The sequence below is a fragment of the Haematobia irritans genome, chromosome 3 (assembly GCF_050003625.1).
Source record: "Haematobia irritans isolate KBUSLIRL chromosome 3, ASM5000362v1, whole genome shotgun sequence".
Taxonomy (NCBI): domain Eukaryota; kingdom Metazoa; phylum Arthropoda; class Insecta; order Diptera; family Muscidae; genus Haematobia; species Haematobia irritans.
This window is the reverse complement of record NC_134399.1, coordinates 85,594,192-85,611,051: the sequence shown is the minus strand read 5'-3', so window position 1 is coordinate 85,611,051 and position 16,860 is coordinate 85,594,192.

Below are 16,860 nucleotides of genomic sequence, written 5' to 3'. Positions count from 1 at the left end.
TAACCACACAGTAGTTCATTCTTACTATTTTTCGGAATCGTACAAAAATTTTCATTTGCTTTAGTTCATATTGAACTTACACAGTCTCACATAAGTTTACATACCCTTTAGGTTTTTACCTTGTAACTAAACATGTTTCTTGTCGTTGTTTATAATCCAGACTAAAAAAAATATTCTTGAAAATTGACAAATACGTTACTTTGTTTTTCAAATTAATTTACAAAATCTAAAGCACATATATTCATATTTTATTATATTTTATTAATTAAAGAAAATACAATTTCTTAAACCGTATGTAAACTTGTGTAAGACTGTGTATGAGTACGGTCATCGAACTTTATACTCACGTTTAGTTCATAAAATATTTGAGACATACTTAAAAAAAAAACGAAAATTTCATTGGCTGTGGACAATTTCGCAAAAAGTAATAAAATATAACTACTAACAAATATTTTTTTTTTCAATATTTAAAAAAAAAAAAATAAGTTAAATTTAGCGTTAGTTAAACTACGGAAATTTTTTTCTGCGTAATAAAGAACATTTCAGGAAGTAGATAGAATGTCATGCCGTCGTGCCATATTAGGTTCATGTCACAAATATTTAAATAAACGTTTTGATGCATCGTGTTCAATGGCGTTTGTGGCTGAGTGTGCTAATGCGTTCTGTCATGGTGCCAACAGACCCAGGTTCAACTCCCGGTGCAAGCGAAAAAGTTGTTCAATTTGTAAAAATTAGATAATAAGTAAATAAAAGTGTAACAAAAAATACTGTTTTTAAGTGTTATTAAATTTCTTCATCCAAATGAACTCTCAAGCTACAACTTCTAAAACAATGCAAAGCATCCCAAAAAGGAGTACTTCCATGTAAAATTCATTGGAGATGATCCAAGTTTGCACTACTTCCGGCTCATAAATTGGGGATCCAAACTACTTTTCTGGTAACTCTTCTTTGCTGGGAATTCTTAATAAATATATTTAATATAACAGGTTGGCTGATAAGTCCCCGGTCTAACAAAGAAAACATACATTTTTTTTTGTCAAAATTCGTTTTTATTATTCAACATAGTTCCCTTCAAGAGCGATACAACGCTTATAATGACCTTCCAATTTTTTTATACCATTTTGGTAGTACTCCTTCGGTTTTGCCTCAAAATAGGTCTCAGTTTCGGTGATCATTGCAGCCAAATTTTTTCCCTGCGTGCATCCTTTTGAGGTCTGAGAACAAGATAAAGTCGCTGGGGGCCAGATCTGGAGAATACGGTGGGTGGGGAAGCATTTCGAAGCCCAATTCATGAATTTTTGCCATCGTTCTCAATGACTTGTGGCACGGTGCGTTGTCTTGATGGAACAACACTTTTTTCTTCTTCATATGGGGCCGTTTTGCCGCGATTTCGACCATCAAACGCTCCAATAACGTCATATAATAGTCACTGTTGATGGTTTTTCCCTTCTCAAGATAATCGATAAAAATTATTCCATGCACATCCAAAAAAAGAGGACTTTTTAGTCTTTCCACACTTCGGAGACGGTTCACCGGTCGCTGTCCACTCAGCCGACTGTCGATTGGACTCAGGAGTGTAGTGATGGAGCCAGGTTTCATCCATTGTCACATATCGCTTCTTAAGGTGTGATACGAATTCAGTACTTTAGATGGGAATTAAAAAATATAATATTTTGCAAAAAAAATAATATTTATAATTTGTTTATGATTTTTAGTGCATTCTAGCGTTTCTCCGAAATGCTTGATCTTAAATATTTTCAAAATTTCGATAATTTTCTACAAAGAATTTGGCATTTTTTTCGGCACAATTTAAATAATTTGTATTATTTGACAAATTCTTACTCAGTTTTTAACATATTTGAAACAAAAATAGTTAAAATTACCAATTAAAAATATGAAAAATGCGAATTATAAAAATTTTAATTAAAATAACTTCCTGTGTAGTCAAAATAAAGAACATCTTTGGGAGAACATTTTTGGAAGTGCTTTTAGAGTTGTGCCTTTAGAAGAACTTCGAAATTTTTTTGCTGAGATGCTTATGAAGGACTTGGGGGACAACAATCGGAAAAACGAGTAAATTAAAATTTTTGTACTGGTACGCTAAACTTAATTGTGTTTTGAATGTACGCTTAGTGCAATGTTTTGCTTCATTTGCTCGCAATCGATACCTAAATCATTAATGTAAAGAACCTGAGTTTTTTTCAGTGTAGTATGTCATGTATTATTCCTTGAACTGTATATAATTATAGAAGAAAAACAAACTTTAAAACTGACCCCTTGACATTTAGATGTTCCATTATAATAATAATCAGCCAATGATTTTTCTCCTTTCTGTTGTATCCTTAAAGTCGCTCCTAAAAGTCTACACTGACTACAAAGTAGCATAAACTTCTTATGCTAATTAAAAAGTTGTTCTTCTTTATATCTACATTTTCTTGCTGCTGTAGCAATTGTAGTCGCTGATGTTGTTGTTGTTGTTTGATATTACATAGTTTTTATTATGATTTTTTTCAAAGCAATTTCCGTCATACTACAAAGAACTTTTTCTGGCTTTTGTTAGTGTGTATGTGTGTGCGAGTTCTCTCGATTGGTTTGTATGAACGAATACATTTTTCTCTTTGAGGTATATTTGAAGTATCCTGCAACTGATCGACACAAGTCATAAGTTCTGTTGTACTTTATTAAAAAGCAAAAGAGTCCGCACAAAAAGTTCGAACACACACACACACAAAATTAATAAACTAAAGCATAGTTGGAAATAGGTAAAAAAAGAAGCTTACCGAACTTTAATAAGGTTCAATATGGCGTAAAATTTAGAACATTTTGAGTGGTCAAAGTGATGTTTTTGTAGCTGATGGAAGGTGAATATGTCGATATACCGTGGAGCAAAACAGAAACTGAATTTTAAGCTTAACAACTTGGATGTGAGGCTGAGGCAATTGCATCCATATAACTATGGATATATTTAAATTTTGTTGGGCCGAATTTTATCTGTTTGCCTTTAACCCTTTCGACCCTAAAGTTGCCTGTGGGCAACTTTTTGTGTTTTCAGACTCACTGTCAGCGTTGTTTTTATACCCACCACCATAGAATGGTGACGGGGGTATAATAAGTTTGTCATTCCGTTTGTAACGCATTGAAATATCGATTTCCGACTATATAAAGTATATATATTCTTGATCAGGGAGAAATTCTAAGACGATATAAGCATGTCCGTCTGTCCGTCTGTCTGTCTGTCTGTCTGTCTGTCTGTCTGTCTGTTGTAATCACTCTACATTCTTCAATAATGAAGCAATCGTGCTGAAATTTTGCACAAACTCGTCTTTTGTCTGCAGGCAGGTCAAGTTCGAAGATGGGCTATATCGGTCCAGGTTTTGATATAGTCCCCATATAAACCGACCTCCCAATTTGGGGTCTTTGGCTTATAGAAACCGTAGTTTTCATCCAATTTGCCTGAAATTTAAAATCTGGAAGTATTTTAGGACTATAAAAAGGTGTGCCCAAAATGGTGAGTATCGGTCCATGTTTTGGCATAGCCCCCATATAGACCGATCTCCCGATTTTATTTCTTGGGCTTCCAGAATCCGTAATTTTTATCCAATTTGCCTGAAATTTAAAACCTAGAGGTGTTTTAAGACCACAAAGAGGTGTGCTAAAAATGGTGAGTATCGGTCCATGGTTTGGTATAGCCCCCATATAGACCGATCTCCCGATTTTATTTCTTTGGCTTATAAAAACCGTAGTTTTTATCCAATATGCACGAAATTTAAAATCTGGAGGTGTTTTAAGACCGTAAAAAGGTGTACCAAAAATGGTGAGTATCGGTCCATGTTTTGGTATAGCCCCCATATAGACCGATCTCCCGATTTTACTTCTTGGGCTTCTAGAATCCGTAATTTTTATCCAATTTGCCTGAAATTGGAAATCTAGAGGTATTTTCGGGTCATAAAGAGGTGTGCCAAAAACGGTGAGTATCGGTCCATATTTTCGTGTAGCCCCCATATAGACCGATTTCCCGATTTTATTTCTTGATCTTCTAGAATCCGAAGTTTTTATCCTATTTGCCTGAAATTGGAAATCTAGAGGTATTTTCGGGTCATAAAGAGGTGTGCCGAAAACGGTGAGTATCGGTCCATATTTTAGTATAGCCCCCATAAGAACGATCTCCCTATTTAACTCCTTGGGTTTCTAGAAACCGTAGTTTTTATCTGATTTGCCTGAAATTGTAAATATTCTGGTATTTTAGGCTCACAAAAACGTGTATCGGATTAAGTTTTTATCGGCCCATTTGGTAATGCCTCCATATAGACCGACTTCACTTCTTGAGGGTGTAGAAGGCGCACTGATCATGAAAATTGCTTGAAACTCAATGTAAAGTTTCCACATTTTACTTCTACAGATTTAAGATTTCAAATCAAGACATTATTTTATAATTTTCTTGCACACTCACAAGAGATGTTGATGATTCCTCTAAAACTCAAACAAAAATGGTTCTTATAAATCCAGAATCTGATATAGTCCTCATAGGTGAAATCTTTAAATTTATCTTCGGGAAGTGTCCTCAAGTCCTCAAGCCCTCCTGAAATTTCAAAAGAACCCCTAATATTTGGTTCATGGTGGTGGGTATTTAAGATTCGGCCCGGCCGAACTTAGTGCTGTATATACTTGTTGTTCATAGAACTGTAACGGTATCGAAAGCTACAAGTGTTTTCTTCAAGTTGAATGAAAAATCAGCTAATTTGGTTGTCAATTAGCAGGAATCGTAAAAAGGGAGGAAGCCACTTCCTGGCAACATACTAGTGGATTAGCACGAATATTGGCGCTTTATAAAACTTTGGTTTTTTTACACCGCCAGTTAAATTGACATGATTTAACAAAAAAAAAAAAAAAAAAAACAAGTAGAAGAACTATGTACCCTCCACCATGGATTGCGTAGAAACTTCTACTGACGCCCATGGCAAGGTATCTTAAAACTTCCTAACACCGTAATATGAACCACATAGTCCATACGTGGTATATATTAAACTAAACAAGTAAGGAAAGTCTAAAGTCGGGCGGGGCCGACTATATTATACCCTGCACCACTTTGTAGATCTAAATTTTCGATACCATATCACATCTGTCAAATGTGTTGGGGGCTATATATAAAGGTTTGTCCCAAATACATACATTTAAATATCACTCGATCTGGACAGAATTTGACAGACTTCTACAAAATCTATAGACTTAAAATTTAAGTCGGCTAATGCACTAGGGTGGAACACAATGTTAGTTAAAAAAAAAAATATGGGAAACATTTAAATCTGAAGCAATTTTAAGGAAATTTCGCAAAAGTTTATTTATTATTTATCGCTCGATATATATGTATTAGAAGTTTAAGAAAATTAGGGTAATTTTTTCAACTATTCGACTAAGCAGTGGCGATTTTACAAGAAAAATGTTGGTATTTTGACCATTTTTGTCGAAATCAGAAAAACATATATATGGGAGCTATATCTAAATCTGAACCGATTTGAACCAAATCTGGTACGCATAGCAACAATGCTAATTCTACTCCCTGTGCAAAATTTCAACTAAATCGGAGCAAAAAATTAGCCTCTGTGGTCATATGATTGTAAATCGGGCGAAAGTTATATATGGGAGCTATATCTAAATCTGAACCGATTTCAACCAAATTTGGCACGCATAGCTACAATGCTCATTCAACTCCCTGTGCAAAATTTCAATTAAATCGGAGTAAAAGATTGGCCTCTGTGGTCATATGAGTGTAAATCGGGCGAAAGCTATATATGGGAGCTATATCTAAATCTGAACCGATTTCCACCAAATTTGACACGCATAGCTATAATGCTAAATCTACTCCCTGTGCAAAATTTCAACTAAATCGGAGCAAAAAATTAGGAGTGTAAATCGGGCGAAAGCTATATATGGGAGCTATATCTAAATCTGCACCGATTTGGATGATATTTTGAAAGTTTTTCGAGACTCATAAAATATTGGGATGTACGGAATTTGAGGAAGATCGGTTGATATACACGCCAATTATGACCAGATCGGTGAAAAATATATATGGCAGCTATATCTAAATCTGAACCGATTTTTTTCCAAAATCAATAGGGATCGTCTTTGAGCCGAAACAGGAACCTATACCAAATTTTAGGACAATCGGACTAAAACTGTGAGCTGTACTTTGTACACAAAAATACATCAACAGACAGACAGACAGACGGACAGGCAGACAGACAGACAGTCAAACAGACAGACAGACAGACAGACAGACGGACATCGCTAAATCGACTAAGAATTTAATTCTAAGACGATCGGCATACTAAACGATGGGTCTCAGACTTTTCCTTCTTGGCGTTACATACAAATGCACAAACTTATTATACCCTGTACCACAGTAGTGGTGAAGGGTATAAACAGGCCGATTAAATACATATATAATTAAGATTAAAGTTTCTATAGAAATAAAATTTTACAAAATAAAATTTTGACAACATTTTCCATAGAAGTAAAATTTTGCCAAAATATTCTATAGAAATAACATTTTGACAATGTTTTCAATAAAAATAAAATTTTGGTAGATTATTTTTGGATGGAGTGGCAACCATGATTATGAACCGATATGGACCAATTTTGGCATGGTTTTAGCGGCCTTATACTAACACCACCTTGCAAATTTCAACCGGATCGGATGAATTTTGCTCCTCCAAGAGGCTCCGGAGATCAAATCTGGGGAACGGTTTATATGGTGGCTATATATAATTATGGGCCGATATGGACCAATTCTTGTGTGTTTGTTACAGACCACATTCTAACACCATATTCCAAATTTCAACCGTATCGGATTAATTTTGCTCCTCCAAGAGGCTCCGGAGGACAAATCTGGGGATCGATTTATATGGGGGCTATATATAATTATGGACCGATATGGACCAATTCTTGCATGGTTGTTAGAGACCATATACTAACACCACGTACAAAATTTCAACCGGATCGGATGAATTTTGCTCCTCTAAGAGGCTCCGGAGGTCAAATCTGGGATCGTCTTATATGGGGGCTATATAATTATGGGTCGATGTGAACCAATTTTTGCATGGTTGTTAGAGACCATGTACAAACACCATGTACCAAATTTCAGCCTGATCTGATGAAATTTGCTTCTTTTAGAGCAATCACAAGCCAAATTTGGGGGTCCGTTTATATGGGGGCTATTCGTAAAAGTGGACCGATATGGACTAATTTTTGCATGGTTGTTGGAGACCATATACCAACACCATGTACCAAATTTCTACCGGATCGGATGAAATTTGCTTCTCTTAGAGCAATCGCAAGCCAAATTTGGGGGTCCGTTTATATGGGTGCTATACGTAAAAGTGGACCGATATGGCCCTACTTGTGCCAAGTTTCAAGTCGATAGCTTGTTTCGTTCGGAAGTTAGCGTGATTTCAACAGACGGACGGACGGACGGACGGACATGTTCAGATCGACTCAGAATTTCACCACGACCCAGAATATATATACTTTATGGGGTCTTAGAGCAATATTTCGATGTGTTACAAACGGAATGACAAAGTTAATATACCCCCATCCTATGGTGATTTTAAACAAAATCTCGTAAATGTGCGTGAACGGGGCTAAAGAAAAATGTGTGGAGCGTGAGTAAAAATCAAATTGTGTTCGTGATTGTGAGTGACTAAAATTTCTCCGAAATCACGCTCCCGAGAAAAATTTACTTTCACGATCCAACTCACGCTCAAGATAAAATTCACGTTAACGATAAAATTCATGTTCACGATAAAATTCACACTCACGGTAAAACAGAGGCACAAAAAGTCACAATCATGAACAAATTCACGTTCACGATTAAATTCAAGCTCACCGATTTTAATCACCTTTACTTATTTAATCACGCTTAAGATTTCAATAGCGTGAGTCACGAGAAATTTCGTTAATTACCAGAATTTTATTGAGCCTTGAAAATTGTCGTGTTCCGAAAATATTCGTGACTCACGAGATTTGTCGTGAATTACGAAAATTGTTGTGAATCGTGCGAAAGCGTGAGGCATAAGCGTTGTTCATGTGTTAGCGTGCGCGAGTATGACTTTTCATTTCGTGACCGTGAATTCCTACCCACATGTCGGGCGTGAGTACAAATATTTCTTCGTGAATGTGTTTCAGCGTGATTGAAATTCCAGTCACGCGCGCATCTAAGTATATATTTACTGTAAAAAAAAATTTAAAAAAATTCAATAAAACGTAATACGTCTATCATTACAAAACAAATTGTTTTGTAGTCACAATTGCCTAAAGTTGCCCACAGGCAACATTCTCTTCCGCCTAAACGAATGAGCGTGGCGACCCGAAATTTTGGCTAGACGCTTCTTAAATGACTTCAAGATGATTAAAAGCAAAAAAAATTTTTTTTTGCGATACCTATCAAAATTTGGGGAAAGGGTTAAATTGAAAATTGGTTAAAAGCACTGGGTTAGGAATTATTACAGGAATTTTCCAAATTGATCGTTTATTGAATTTTCCAGCGCAAACATATAAGCCAACAAGAGGGATATGTTTGGTTTATCGATTAAGTTAAACCAGGCCGAATCTTTCATACCCTCCACCAAGGACTGCATAGAAAGTTCTACTAAAGACTTTCTTCTACCATCTTAGGTCGTGGTAACGTTACCGATGGAAAGGCCCATTAAACTTTCGTAAATTTGTATTCTAGTATGGAGTCATATTACGAGGGCAGTTCGGAAACTTCTTAGCCTAGCACAAAAAGCGCGGTATAAACAGAAAAAAGTTAAGTGTTTTTGAAACTTCCATCTCTGTTATGAACACATGTTAAATTTTGTTTCGATCTGACAACTCCTTCATATAGAAACAGGTGTTCAAAACTGACGCACCCGCAATTTTTTTACAAATAAATATTTACATCAAAAAGGTTTATCGGTACAAGAAACTCATAATGATATGGTGAATGCGTTAGGTGAAAGTGCTCCTTCATATGCAACAGTAAAAAATTGGTTTACTGAACTTAAATGTGGTCCTACAAGCATTAAAGGTAAACCTCGTAGTGGACAAAAACAGCAACAACAACAGAAATTGTAGCCAAAGTGCATTATATGGTATTAAATGATCGACGAATAAAAGTGCGTGAAATTGCTAATATCATGGGCATCTCAAATGATCGAGTCCATTTACTTTTGCATGAAGAACTACTGATGAAAAAGCTTTCTGCAAGATGGCTGCCGCATTTGTTAACAGTCGATCAAAAACGCATAAGAATGAACATTTATCTAGCTAGTTTGGATCGTTTTAAGCGAAATAAAATGGATTTTAAGCGTCGTTTCACAATTGTTGATGAGACATGGATTCATCACTATACTACAGAGACAAAAGAACAATCCAAACAATGGACTGAAGCTGGAGAAGTGCCCCAAAGAAGGCAAATGTACCCTCCACCATGGATTGCGTAGAAACTTCTACGAAAGACTGTCATCGACAATAGAATTACTTGGGTTGTGGTATCTTAAAACTTCTTAACGTCGTTTTCTAAATTGTGAGTTAGTCCATACGTGGTATATATTAGACAAAAAAGTTATGTATAGGTAAGTCTACAAATAATTACGAATCGACATGAAAATTGAAATATGGGTGTCGCTTATATGGGAGCTATATAGAATTATGAACACGATATGGACCGATATGGACCAAGTTAGGCATGGTTGTTAGCGGCCATATACTAGCACAATGTACCAAATTTCAACTCGGATGAAATTTGCTCCTCCAAGATGCTCCAAATCCAAATCTCGGGATCGGTTTATATGGGGGCTATATATGATTAAGGCTTGATATGGACCACTTTTGGCATGGTTGTTAAATATCATATACTACCACCACGTACCAAATTTCAACCAGATCGGATGAATTTTGCTTCTCCAAAAGGCACAGGAGGTCAAATCTGGGGATCGGTTTATATGGGGTTTATATATAATTATGGACTGATATGAACCAATTCCTGCATGGTTGGTGGATACCATATACTAACATCACGTACCAAATTTCAGCCGGATCGGATGAAATTTGCTTCTCTTAGAGGCTCCGCAAGCCAAATCGGGGGGATCGGTTTATATGGGTCCTATATATAATTATTGACCGATTTCGACCAATTTTTACATGGTCATTAGAGGCCATATATTAACGCCATATCCCAAATTTCAGCAGGATCGGATGAAATTTGCTTCTCTTGGAGGCTCCGCAAGCCAACTCGGGGGATCGGTTTATATGGGGGCTATATATAATTATGGACCGATGTGGACCAATTTTTGCATGGTTGTTAGAGACCATATACCAACACCATGTACCAAATTTCTGCCGGATCGGATGAAATTTGCTTCTCTTAGAGGCTCCGCAAGCCAAATCGGGGGATCGGTTTATATGGGGGCTATATGTAATTATGGACCGATGTGGACCAATTTTTGCATGGTTGTTAGACACCATATACCAACACCACGTACCAAATTTCAGCCGGATCGAATGAAATTTGCTTCTCTTAGAGCAATCGCAAGCCAAATTTGGGGTCCGTTCATATGGGGGCTATACGTAAGAGTGGACCGATATGACCCACTTGCTATACCATCCGACCTACATCAATAAAACTACTTGTGCAAAGTTTCAAATCGATAGCTTGTCTCGTTCGGAAGTTAGCGTGATTTCAACAGACGGACGGACGGACGTACTCAGATCAACTCAGAATTTCACCACGACCCCGAATATATATACTTTATGGGGTCTTAGAGCAATATTTCGATGTGTTACAAACGGAATGACAAAGTTAATATACCCCCATCCTATGGTGGAGGGTATAAAAACATGTAAGTAAAGTAGAAAGTCGGGCGGGGCCGACTACACACAAAAAATTTTTTTTTGATTTCAATCACGAAAATCGCGGATTCAATCATTTTTTTAATTGAAATGTCTTCAATCAGGAAAATAATAGTATCAATCACCCATTTTGATTGAAAACCAATACGATTTTTAATTAAAAATTTAATTGACTTTTGTCACGGAATCAATTAATTGTGTGATTGAATCAATTAAAAACGTGATTGATTTTTAACATAAAATTCAATCACAGTTTTAATTGAATTAACTAAAATTTTAATTAATTTCGCGACAAAAATCAATCAACTATTTGATTCATTCAATTAAATAATTAATTGAAATTGGCTATAAATTTATATATTACGACCCCAAAATCGTATTTAGTTTATTTTTTTTTTCTTTTGAAAAAAAAGAAAATTTGTGTTTCTTATAAAACATATTTAATATTTTATTATTTTTTGAATTATGCAATAGCAAATAAATTTGGTTCTTGTCATTTGTGTTTTGTTCTATAGGGTGAAAAAATAGATTATATAAATTACTAGCGTAACCCGACCCGCTTCGCTGCGCCTTCCGAAGCGTATTTGGAGGAACATTTTGCGTTAACTAAGTCAACTATATCCTTCGTGCTGAAAACAAATTCGAAAAGATTTGAATTCTTTTAAACAAATCGGACTACTTGATTTTTCGTTTATAGGTACAAATACGGCGGGAGAGGGTGTACCTTCTTCTATATTTCTTGTGAATTTTAAGTGTGGTTTGTCAAGGAAAGGTATCCTTCTCCTCAACATATCTGAAAATTAAGCATTATATTATAATAACATACAAAGAATTGCTGTTTCCCATCCAATAAATCGGAAAAGGCAAAAGTAGTAAAAAATTTACCACATTAACATTTGCTAAAATGTTGGAAAATAATGCACCCTCTACGTTGGCTGCCAATTTCATGTAAATTTAATTTCTTTACTAAAAAGAAGTCTGGCAGAAGCCTGTGCAAAAATCATAAAATTATGTACCGAGTTCCCATTTACGGACAACCCTCTACTTTCAACTTAAGAAAAAAAAAAAAACGGACAAAAGGAAACCCTCTCTTTACTAATAAGAAGTCTGGAAGAAAGAAGCCTGTGCAAAACTCATAAAATTATATACCGAGTTCCCATTTACGGACAACCCTCCACTTTCAATTTAAGAGAAAAAACCGGCAAAAGGGAACTCTCTCCCCACCTTCGCTCCACTCTGACCTGATATCGGACTATCACGTACCCTATATTAATTTCGCAACTACTCAATGGTCCCTATAAATTCTATCGAAGTAAATCGACAAAGTTTATTTCAATTTTCCCCTTCCCCAACCAGATATCGCAAAATTAATATATTAATTTAAAAATCATGTATAAATTTCATCACCTCCTCCCACGTTCCCTGTAAGTTTCAAGTAGATCGGAGATGTTTAATTTTTGCTCTATTGTTTTAAAGGGACGTCACTTTCCCCGATACAATATCGACAAACACCGTAGTGAATAGCACCCCTAACCATCCCTGAAAATTCTTGAAACTTTCCTTCAAGTGTGGGGCAATGAAGGTTGCCTCTTCATTTATAACCTTTTCCCCGCTTCCTTTGTAAATTTCAAGAAAACTTAATTTTTTTTTATATTTCATGTTAGCCTGATACCGAAACAGGCAATTGACGTCTAAATGCATTATATCTCATTATACAATTATTTTTCGAGCTTTATGGACAGATATAGATTAAGGAACATGGTTAATAGAGCCCTTTTTTGCAGTTTTAGAGGAGGACCTCCTCCCCGACCAAATGTCGAAAAGCGTATCTTTTGTAAATGTCCCAGAAAATGACAAGCAAATTATAAGCCTAAAGGGGCGGCCTCTCTTCCGTCCAAAAATCACAAAATCAGGTATCAACTATTACGGTTGACAGAGGTTACGATCTCTTCCCAGTCCTCTGTAAATTTCAAGTAACTCGGTAAATTTTAATTGTTTCTCTGTATGTACTTAAGAGAAGCGGATGTCTCCCTATGCCCTTTTATTTTTATTAAAAAATCAGGAACCTGATATAAATTTCATAACCTCACCCATTTTTCCGTAAAATTTCAGTCGGGGGAGTTTAGTTTTGTTTTCACTGTACTTTAAGCAAAGTCGGGCAAAGGGGTGCCCCCCCCCCTCCCCGACCAAATATCGAAAAATAATGTAGCGGATTTTTGTCTAGATGCCAACCCCAACATTCAATGAAAATTTCATGCAAATCGCATAATTTTGTTCCAAGTTTCAAAAAGTAAGGCAATGGGGAGGTCCCCCTCCCCGTCCGCATATGAAATCATCAGGTACCCCATATTAATTCCATAACCTCACCGCATGTTCTCTTTAAATCTCAGATAATTTAGAGAATTTTAGTTTTTTCACTGTACTTTAAAAAAAGTCGAACAAAGGGGAGGCCCCCTCCGCCACCAAATATCGAAATATAAAGTAGCGGATCTTTGTCTAGTTGCCAACCCCCAACCTTCAATGAAAATTTCAAGCAAATCGGTCAACTTTGGTCCAATTTTCAAAAAGTCCGACAAAGGGGAGGTCCCCCTCCGCGACCAGGTGTCAAAAAATAAGGTACCCTATTTTCACCACATGAACGTCCCCTATGATCTCTGAAAGTTTCAAGTAAATCGGTTCAGCCGTTTCGGAGCCAACTCGGTTCATACAAACAAACAAACAAACAAACAAACAAACAAATAAACAAACATAGATTGAATTTTATATATATAGATTATCTTCCTTATAATAATAACCATGTTAGCATGTTCCTTCTAATATGTAGATGCACCTAGATTTCCAATAAATCAGCAGCCTGTAAGCTAAATTAGTTTTTCTGAAAGTAAACAGAATAATTCGAATTTAATTTTGTTCAATTAAAAGTTAATTTTGTTAAACATTACCTGCATGGAATATCAAGTTCAATTCTTAGTTCCAGGTTGCAGATTTATAATCTCCTTTTGCAGTTGTAGTCTTTTAGCATAAAAAGGTGTATTAAGGAGCTCGGTAATTTAATTTAAACTCGTCTATTAAAATTTGAACCAATCAAAGACAAAAATAATGGGAAAGCAATGTAATATTTGGTATTATATTGATGATACTTTGCAAATTCTGGAAATAGAAAAAAATATAAATGGAAAATACATATTTTTATTATTTTCGGATATTTTTCATATTTTTAAATCCAAAAGAAAGAACTTTTTTACCATTACATAATTCAGCTCATTAGTTTATATACCAGATATACTGCTCTCTACTTGGGTTCAAACTGAAAAAGGCAGGTAAAACAAAAATGCAATTTAATGCCAACGCTACTTCGCAACTCAGGTGAATCTTCCAATAAACCCATACCGCTCTTGGTTTTAAAAAAACTAGGAGTGAAAAAATTTATAATTTTAAAAGATCAATACGGTACCCACTTTTTTATTGCAAACATATTATTATATATTTGATAAAATGATGGAGTTGATGGGATTGATTGGTCAATTTCACGAAATAAAATTGGTCACTAAAAGAAATGAATAAAAAATATATTATTTTAGTCCGTTTAATGTAAACAGGCTTCAATGGAAAACGGTATTCACATTTCACAATTTCTTACCTTCAATAAACGTAGATTGTTTTCCATTTTTACAATAAGGCCGGTATGCACCTCTAGCGAAAAATTTCATTCCCATAAGAAATGCATTGCTATTTATGCTAACGAAATTTTCGGTAGCGTTCAATTTCGTAAGCTGGTACGCAACTCTAATGAAAATAACAGGGTTGTCAAAAGCATATTTTGGCAGCAAACATTTAATTTATTACAATCATTGTGTGCGTAAAAGTTTTAAAAGGTCTGTAAATAATAAACAATTTATTTGAGGAATATTTGGAACATATATTAACAATTTTTAAAAGCGATTAGCTGGTTTAAAATTTGTGTACACAGCCCTGTTTTTTTGTTGTAGACTTAAATAAATTTTTGCTACCGAAAATTTCGCTAGAGGTGCATACCGGCCTATACCACAAACACAGGTAATTTCAAATGCGTTCTGTCATATATTTTTTTCAAACCTTTACCACGTGGCCGTTTGTTGTTGCACACTTTATTTATTTCAACCCTTTGCTATGATTTGTTGTTGCGTTCAAAATATTTATGCACACATTTTGAACGCAGCAGGCAGAATGTCGCCAATCATGTTTTTCAATTTACGCGAAAAACAAAAACCCAACCGTTCGTTACGAGTTACTTCCACAGACTGATTTCTCCATCATACATTGTTGAATAAATACCCATTCTCTTGTTTTCTTTTCGCTCTTTCCATTGCTCAAAATTATTCAGTTTCAATCACAAAGGTGATTGGATCAATCACATGTGTAATTGGAAACGGAAAAAATTTCAATCACGTTTGTAATTGAAAATTATTTCCGAAATGATTAACAAATTGATTGAATCAATTAATATTTTAATTGGAAACGAAACAAATATCAATCATTTTTTAATTGGTTTTTATTCGGATTTGATTAACTAATTAATTGAATCAATTAACATATTAATTGAATCCGTTTCCAAATTCAATTAAGTGTTTAATTGAAAAAATTTTGATGATAATTTTTTGTGTGTATATCATACCCTAAACCACCCTAACTCAATTGGTAATCATAAGCATTTGTGTGGTAACATTGATATAGGTCTAGGAGATAAACCGCAGTTGCATATTTAAGAAAATTAAGGGGTACATGTTTATGGGTGCTTTGTCTGAATGTGACTATAGCTCATAGTCAGTGTTGCCAGGGAAAATGTTCGGTTTACACTACAAGGACAAAAAAAGTTCCCGACTATCCCATACATTCCCAAACAATTTTCCCTACAACATTTTTCGTTAAATTTAAAAAATTTTACAAAACAAAAATGGTTCTAAGTACTTTATTATCTTAAAACATGAATATCCAACTTATATTACTTACAATATAAATTTGTATTACGACCACGGTTGCCACAGTTGGTAGAATTCTACCCAAATTAGTAATCTTTTTTGTAAAATCTTTATAAAAATAAAATTTTGGAAAAATTTTCTATAAACACATTTTATTGAGAAATTTTTCTATAGGAATAAAATTTTGATAATAAATTCTATAGAAATAAAGTTTTGAGAAAAAATTCCATAGAAATAAAATTTAAAAAAAAAAATTCTATAACAGGTTGGCTGATAAGTCCCCGGTCTGACACATAGATGGCGTCGCTAGTATTAAATGCATATTATTTTTATATAGTACCAACCTTCAAATGATTCGTGTCAATATTTGACGTCTATAAGTCAATTGGTTTGTGAGATAGAGCGTCTTTTGTGAAGTAACTTTTGTTATTGTGAAAAAAATGGAAAAAAAGGAATTTCGTGTTTTGATAAAATACTGTTTTTTGAAGGGAAAGAATACAGTGGAAGCAAAAACTTGGCAGGAGGACGGTGAACGCAGTGGACGGTGGTTACCGACGAAAACATCAAAAAAATCCACAAAATGATTTTGAATGACCGTAAAATGAAGTTTTTCGAGATAGCAGAGGCCTTAAAGATATCAAAGGAACGTGTTTGTCATATCATTCATCAATATTTGGATATGCGGAAGCTCTGTGCAAAATGGGTGCCGCGCGAGCTCACATTTGACCAAAAACAACAACGTGTTGATGATTCTGAGCGGTGTTTGCAGCTGTTAACTCGTAATACACCCGAGTTTTTCCGTCGATATGTGACAATGGATGAAACATGGCTCCATCACTACACTCCTGAGTCCAATCGACAGTCGGCTGAGTGGACAGCGACCGGTGAACCGTCTCCGAAGCGTGGAAAGACTCAGAAGTCCGCTGGCAAAGAAATGGCCTCTGTTTTTTGGGATGCGCATGGAATAATTTTTATCGATTATCTCGAGAAGGGTAAAACCGTCAACAGTGAC